The sequence below is a fragment of the Sebastes fasciatus genome, chromosome 13 (genome assembly GCF_043250625.1).
Source record: "Sebastes fasciatus isolate fSebFas1 chromosome 13, fSebFas1.pri, whole genome shotgun sequence".
Taxonomy (NCBI): domain Eukaryota; kingdom Metazoa; phylum Chordata; class Actinopteri; order Perciformes; family Sebastidae; genus Sebastes; species Sebastes fasciatus.
Window position 1 is genome coordinate 8,939,271 of NC_133807.1, and position 8,144 is coordinate 8,947,414.

Genomic DNA, 8,144 nt, shown 5'->3' on the forward strand with positions numbered 1-8,144 from the left:
ATAGTGTTTCCGCATCCCTGTGAGGGTGCTGCATCATTCATGTACAGTGTTTATCCGTGTGTCACAACAGGCGGTCTCCATCTGTTCACAGAGAGCGTTGCAGAAGCTGCCGATCGAGGAATCGTGGCTGATCGGTGCAACTCGTCGCTGCAGGCTTTACACAACCTTCAGTGGGCGTCATCTAAAAGCAACGGTTCCCAACCTGGGGACCCCTAAAAAAGTGGTCGAAGGGTTAATCTAAGGGGTTGTAGGTAAATAATAAGAAAATAAACCTTAATTTGCATACACGTTCAGACTGTTTTTCCAATCTTTTTTCTACTGTACAGTCTTCAGGCCTTTAAAAAATATTCAAATTAAACAATCTGAGAAGAGAAAGTCCTTTCTCACAACGTATATACATACGACCTGTGATGAGGATTCACAAGGATACTGCTATGTTTTAAGGGGTCACAAACAAACCACTGATCTAAAAGCTCAAAACTGAGTTTGTACTCCTTCAAGGGACGAGATTCCCGCACCGAGATCTGTCGATCATATTGGAAAAACTGTGACCCCCGGGTGTGAAATCTGGACGATGAACTTCTTGGCATAGATCGCAGCAGTAGCTTGCTCCTTCAGGATTTACCCTTTCCCCCAGACCTCTGCTACTAGTTCAAGACTCTGGTCCCATCTCAGACTACACTTCGACATCCCATGCTAAAGGTGTCAGCATGCACCAACAAAAGTGCTGGGTGGATGGTCGAAAAGAATCTGAATTCCTCCTTCCCGACACCTTTCCAACACCGGAAGTTCATCCAACAAATTTCTGAACTTTTTACAAAATCGTCAATCTGACAAGCACGGCCACTTAACGCAAAGATTGGCCAGTTGTGCGGAGGTGAGAAAGTAGGAAGCGTTTGGACTTCTCTCTCAAGCTTCTTTTATATTCTTCCCATAATTACCTCAACACTTTAAATACCTTCTTAGAGAGATAACAGGTCTGAAAATGTGCGTCGTTATCCCAATTTTTAAACCATTATATTACTTTTGATTGTGGCCCTTCAAAACAGGTATAAACACTTGATTGCCACCACACCAACGTGGTTGACAGACCCTTTGTACAAGCTAGTTTGTTTTCAAGCATACTCCAGCATTAAAGGAACAGTGTGTAAAATTTAGGGGGGATCTATTGGCAAAAATTACATATAATATCAATTACTATGTTTTCATTAGTGTATAATCACCTGAAACTAAGAATCATGTTTTCGTTAGCTTAGAATGAGCCCTTCATATCTACATAGGGAGCGGATCCTTTTCATGGAGTCCGCCATGTTGCACCGTCATGTTTCTACAGTAGCCCAGAACAGACAAACCAAACACTGGTTCTAGAGAGAGACTTTCACGTTTTCGTTTACGTTACCTGAAGGCCACTGTAGTTCTCCGACACGGTTTTGCACTCGGCGGCTCGCAATACCGCAGTTTCACAAGCGTGTCGGAGAACTACGGTACCGCAGTCTTGGAAAGAGAGAAATGAGAGGATGGGTACTCAGTTGGTTGCAATCTGCAACCACACCACTAGGTGCCGCCAAATCCTACACACTTTACCTTTAAGAATAACTAATACCTGATTTCCTCCCAACCATCTTCCACATCAAAAGGACAAGAGTTTAGAGCAATGGGCTACTGTCATACTATGTGTTTTGATATTTTCAACATTTCTGTATTTGGAGTGATTTTACTTGTGTGTATATACCGTATATACTGTATATATAGCCTAATTTGTTTCTAATTTCCTATTGTATATTATCAGAACATAATGTTACAGCAAGAGCATATAGAGTATGTAATGTGAGAAGGAAGGATTCAGTGGAGAGCTCAGATTCACCTGATGAATATTCATAAATGTGACGTCACCGATGGAGCTCCGTGTCGTCGTCATAGAGATTAGAGTGGATGACGGGATTATGGGAGAGTCTCCGCCACACTGGGATTGGCTGCCACTCTGCTTTTGTTCCTCTTAACTGCCTTTATATGTGCCGTTTTGTCACTCAATCTCTCCCCGCCGCTCATCTCCTCTGCTGCACAGAGATACTGTGACCATCGCCCACGTTTCATTTTTCCATTTCCCTTTTTTCCCCTTTTCACCCCGGCTCTCTCTCTCTGCTGATCCTCTTAGCCATTTTACCCTCTGCCACATTTTGTGAAACCCCACCCTCCCATCGAGCAGTATGCTACTGTAGTAATTGCTTTCTTCAGCTCCATTGGCCCAATAAGAGAAAATGGCCTCGTATGCTAATAGCCCATAAAAGACACTGAGCATTTCCCAGCAGGAATCCCACATCAGATTATGTTATAGTGCTGTACCAGACAGTAATGTCTTACCTCTATGTGCTCTAAAAATAAAACAGGAATTTGTGATAAAAAAAAAAAGATTTGCTCTGAATACTGAAGGTCATTGCATAGTTGGGACAAAATATCAAAGATTTGTTTAGATTTGATGCAGTCCAATACAAAACCACCTCTAACTTAAGCCTCAAAGACACACACAGAGTGGTGACACAGTGGTGATATTATAACAGGCAAGTTCCTAATGTTACCCACGAATACAAGTTTGTGTGTTTGTGTGTGTTTGCGTCCCAGTTGGATGTTGCTAGAACAGCTGTTTGTCACTGAATGAGGCTCTGAGGGAGAGTTGCTGCCAGCTTTGATGTCCTAATTATCTATCCTTGTAGGTATTTGGTCATAAACCAAATTATTGGACAGATTTTTTAATTTTCGACTTGATCGTGGCACTAGATGAAAGGTCAGGAGGTCACCAAAGACATTAGGATTCATCAAATGGGGACCACCAATGTCTGTACCAATCCATCCAGTAAATGTTGAGATAATTCCATTATGGATCAACCATAGACCAACTGACATTGACGTCCTCCCTAAAACCCACCAAAATGTTTTACTTACATCATGTGATGTTAGTTCGTTGTTGCAGCCCATTCTCATTAATTCTCGTCAAATACCGAGGCTTTGTCACAGCCACTGGCGTTTGATACCGCCGCCCAAGGCACCCCTTCGCACCGTTGTGAAGCGCACCGGTCGTTCCATCAACGTAAACCCATCCGCGGCAACAGCCAACACTGAGAAAGTGCGCCAGGAGTGTGGTGACGTGGTTTAAAGAGTGAAAAGACACACACCGTGAGGGCGGGAGGGGAGGTGAATGGGTCCAACAAATGCAAGGCTTTCATCCAGGAGACCGCTGTTCGTGTGCTGTGCGTTAAGTTTCACTTTCACGTAACAATCAGCTGTTCGTTCGTGTCCCGTTTTCACAACGTCCAGGGTCATTTTCACTTTACAAACGTAGTAGTTTTAAACCCAACCATGTAGTTCTTTCCTAAACCCAACTAAGTGGTTTTGATGCCTAATCCTGAAGTGATGCTAAGTGTAACTATAGTGGAATTGATGTCAAAATTAAAGTGACGCCAAGGGCCGTGACGCCAAGGGCCATGACCAAACGGCGGTATGTAATGAGTTGGGATGAGAATATGTTGGTTGTTGATGATCGCCACACAGTCTGAACCTGAAGACGCAAAGCATCAGATCAGTGACTGGGTTGATAAATCCCCTGCAAGTTGGGTTTTTGAGGACAAGAGACACTTCTGCTCTCTGAGAAGGGCAAACTGAGAGAAGAGCACTCTGAACCATTGTCACCGACAAAGAGAGCAATGTGTGTGTGTGTGTGTGTGTGCCTTGAGTGGAGTAACACTATGGCCATCTGCAGTGTGAAAAAAAAAGCCTCGGAGCTGTGAACGCTGTTCAAGCAGAAAGCCAAGAAGGAGAGAGTGTAAGGTGGAGGGGAGGATGAGAGAAGAGGAGGAAGTGTTCGGGGCAGAGGAGAGATGATTAGGGGAGTGGGATATTATCAGGATAAGGAAAGGAAAGTCAAAGATGCCAAGGAACAAGGGAAGGAGAGAAGGAGGGATGAAGAATGAAGGGAAAAAGGAGTCATCAATTGATCAGTTTGGTCCAAACAGTTGGTTTTCTCTCACTTTTGGCCTTCCAGCCACAAGATGGAAAACACCAGTCTGGTGTTGTAGTGACGATGAGGAAAACAGAGATGACGATTAGCAAATGAATCAACAAACATTTGAATAACTGATTCATCATAATGTGAATCATTTATCCAGTTAAAATGTCAAACATTTGCTGGTTCCAGCTACTCAAATGTGAGGATTTGCTATTTTTCTTTCTTTTATATGACTGGAAAGTGAAATCTTTAGGTTTTAAACAGTTGGCCAGGCAAAATGAGCAATTTGAACACATCGTCTTGTAGCATGTAGGGGGATCTATTGTCAGAAATGGAATAAAATATTAATACGTTTATTTTCTTTAGTGTATAAACACCTGAAAATAAGAATCGTGTTTTCATTACCTTAGAATAAGCTGTTTATATCTACATACGGATTGGATCCTCTTCGCGGAGCTGGCCGCCATGTTTCTACAGTAGCCCAGAATGGACAAACCAAACACCGCTAGATAAGGACATTCACGTTTTCACGTCGGCCAACGTAGTTCTCCTACATGCTTGGCACACGGGAGAAGTTTCAATTGGTTGCAATCTGCAACCTCAACGCTATATGCCACCAAATCCTACACAATGGACCTTTCATAATAACGGTCAAACTAATCATTATGTAATGCACACCTGGTAGGAAAATGAAATCATAGGTGAAATGAAAAGGTTGAATTCCAGCACTGACTTAATTGAAAACACAAGGTTTCTGTCATGCCAGATACAAAACGTACTGACAGTATGCAATGTAATAAATTCAACCTTTTCTTTCTGATTCATTTTATAATGAAAGTAATCATCAGTTGCATCTCTATTGCTCATTTCATTCTTCACACTTGATCATTTAGATGACAAATATATTTAAATGCCATTAGGAAACATGAACAAGTGTCCTGACAGACAAGATTCAAGCCTTTTTCCTCTAGTTTTGGCATTTCAACATGAACTAAACCTTGAAAGAAATGATCTGAAAATGATCATGGGGATGGAAAACTCACATTACTTATTAACATAATATCAAAGTCATCTGCATTAGTGTGGAAACAGTATCCAGACAGCCAGTCAGTGAGTCAACTTTCCATAAAGGTGTATATTTATATTTATTTATTCCCACTAAACCCATTAGTACTCTTTTAGTCACACAGTAAGTTCAATAAGTGGCCAGACCGTCAAACAATCATGTCATAATTTTGTTTTATTTTTTTCTATCATTGCTAAAATGTCATCTATTTTAGTTTCTTCCTCTGGTAGAAATGAGCCTCCACAGACAAACACATAAGCACTGTAATATACTGCCGGTTAAACGCGTCATTTACCATCCAGAATTTACACATCCATACCCCCCCACCCCCACGACACACACACACACACACACACACACACACACACACACACACACATAAAGCTGAGGATATAATTGTTTCCAAGCAGCTCTTTGATGGCTGAGTCACTGAACATGTCCTGTATCATATCACGATAAGAAGAACATCAGTTTAAAGGCAGCAGCTGTTTCCCTTTCATCCTTTCTGCCTCTCTCTCCTTCTGCATCTCTCCATCCTCCCACTGCTTTCACAATGGTGTGCTAAGCCTGGGAAGATAGGGCAAATCCCTCCTCTGAGCAGAGCAGAGCAGAGCAGGAGAGAGAGAGAGAGACGGAGAGAGAGGACCGAGTGCAAAACACTTCCTCTCATCACTCTTTTCTCTCCCTCCATTTATCTGAATCCAACCAATCAGCTCGCATTTCTCAGTAAACCTCTGTCTATGTGTGTGTGTGTGTGTGTGTGTGTGTGTGTGCTTTTCCACCAACCTGTGGTGATGATGTCAGAGAAGGTTCCTGCTTCCGAAGCTACTTGCTTTCATGTCTTGTTTCTTCACATCTCGTCTCCTTCCCTCTCACATCCTCACCACCTTCCCTTCTTCCCTCAACATTTGTGTCGGCTTTACATTTCTGCTTTTCCACCTTTATTGCAGAGACACAAAATCTGTGGCGAGCTAGTTTGGCTTCAATCATATTTTTCTTCGATGTGATGTATAGGCTAATGTTTTAATTTATTCAAATATATTCATATCAGAAATTCAGTCACAAGCAGGCCTAGTTAGTCCAGATAGATGAGAAGATAGATAGCCTACCACTCTCATGTCTGTGGACCTACAGTACAGCAGATAATGAATGGAAACAGCAAGTCTGGCTCGGTCCCGAGGTAACTAAATACACATACCAGCACCTCTAAAGCTCATTAAAGAACATAGTGGACAGTAAATAGACTGTAGTGCACTATAAAGTAAATGAGGAGTGATTTCAGACACCATCTCTTGGTTTGGAGCAGTAACTTCCTGGTTGGTTGCCTGGCAACAGCCAAGAAATAGTCCAATTACCTTAGAGTAAAACAGCAAATTGTCATTTTTACATGTCGGTTTTTTGCACAGATTAAACAACCGCAATGTAATATGTTAATCAGTGAGCTTTAGAGGTGCTGGTAGGTAGACTTGGTAAAAGAGTATAGAAGCAAAGAGACGGAACTCCATTAAGGACTGAACGTTTATTCAGTCCAAAATGGTGGTACGTTTATTATAATATTTTGTTGTTCAACACAGCCTATTTCGGTAGAATACGACAATAGAAGATAAATTATTTTGTTTTACTTTTGTACGGCACTTTTTAGGCAGACGTTTTACTGACGCCCGGTAGTCCCTTTCAGTCCAAAATGGCGGAAGCGTAGCTCTGCTGCTGGGCACTGATGTTGCAATGGAACGAACAATTGCCTTTCACTTCTTGGCAATATACGTTCTGTGACTTTATTACCTTCAGACGTAACCAAGCCAGCTGTTACCCCATGTTTCCAGTCTTTATGCTAAGCTAAGCTAACTGGCTGTTATAGCTGCAGCTTCATATTTACAGCACAAACATGAAAGTGGTATCAATGTTTTCTGCAAGAAAGCAAAAAGCATATTTCACAAAATGTCAAATTATTGATCAACAATTCACAAAAATTAATTTGTCAATCGTGAAGAATGTAATTGAATTTTCTTTTTTGATGCCAGGTTAAACTGTGGCCTAATTATCAAAAATCAAATTACTGATATGAATAATTGTTATATTTCATATATGAAATATTGGCATATGATTTGTGCATTTCAAGTGGTCCAAATTAAATTAAATCCAACATAATGGATTTTTATAATGATCTGGAACATTAGTTTGTGGCAGTACTGTAAACGCACACACTGACTGTAATGCAAAATCTCTATGGCATCATCATCAGTCTCACTAAAGGAACCAGGTTGAAGAGGAGAGGTTTGCATTACAATCTACAGTCATACAACACAGGGCTTTATTTCAATAAAGGACAATTAAGCATCTTTTACCAGGGCTATGGGACCAAACGTGTCCAGATGTGAACACTGCAGTACAACTCAGCTAACACACACACACACATCTGCATCATAAATGGTACTTTGTCTCCATCTAGTGGATACTTTCGGATATACACAAGCGACAGAACTGCAGTCACCAATTTCGTTTCGTTGAAAATGATGTGCATTAAAAAAATAAATCATTTTGTGATTTAAAAAAAAAAAGTTTCTTCTTCTTCTGTGGTGCTGAATGTCAGTGAGCTTGGCTGCTTTGGAGTGTGACTCCCAGTGGGAATACATTAATGCAGTTTAAAAAAAAGCAATAACAACACGTCAAATCTCCAGCAGGAGAAGTGGACAAGTGGAAAGCAATTATTTAATCTTCATAAGGTGTAAATCTAATTCCTTTGAGCCAGTCTGTCTGTTTTCCCCTGAGCCCATAACAGGTGCACTGCTCTGCGCTGGGAGGCGAGATGCTGCCTTCAGGGGTAGAGAGGAAAATTGTAAAAGTCTAAATCCCTAAATTAGATAGTTAAGTGTAGGCATAAAGATGTGTTTTTTTTTTTAGACATTATCACCAATGTTTATGTAAGTGGTGGTATATGTCGACTAGGTTTTGTTTCCTCTTGTATATCAGAATAGGCAAGGCAAGGCAAGGCAGCTTTATTTGTATAGCACATTTCAGCAACAGGGCAATTCAAAGTGCTTTGCATAAACATTCAAGAACATTGCGACAAAAGTGAAA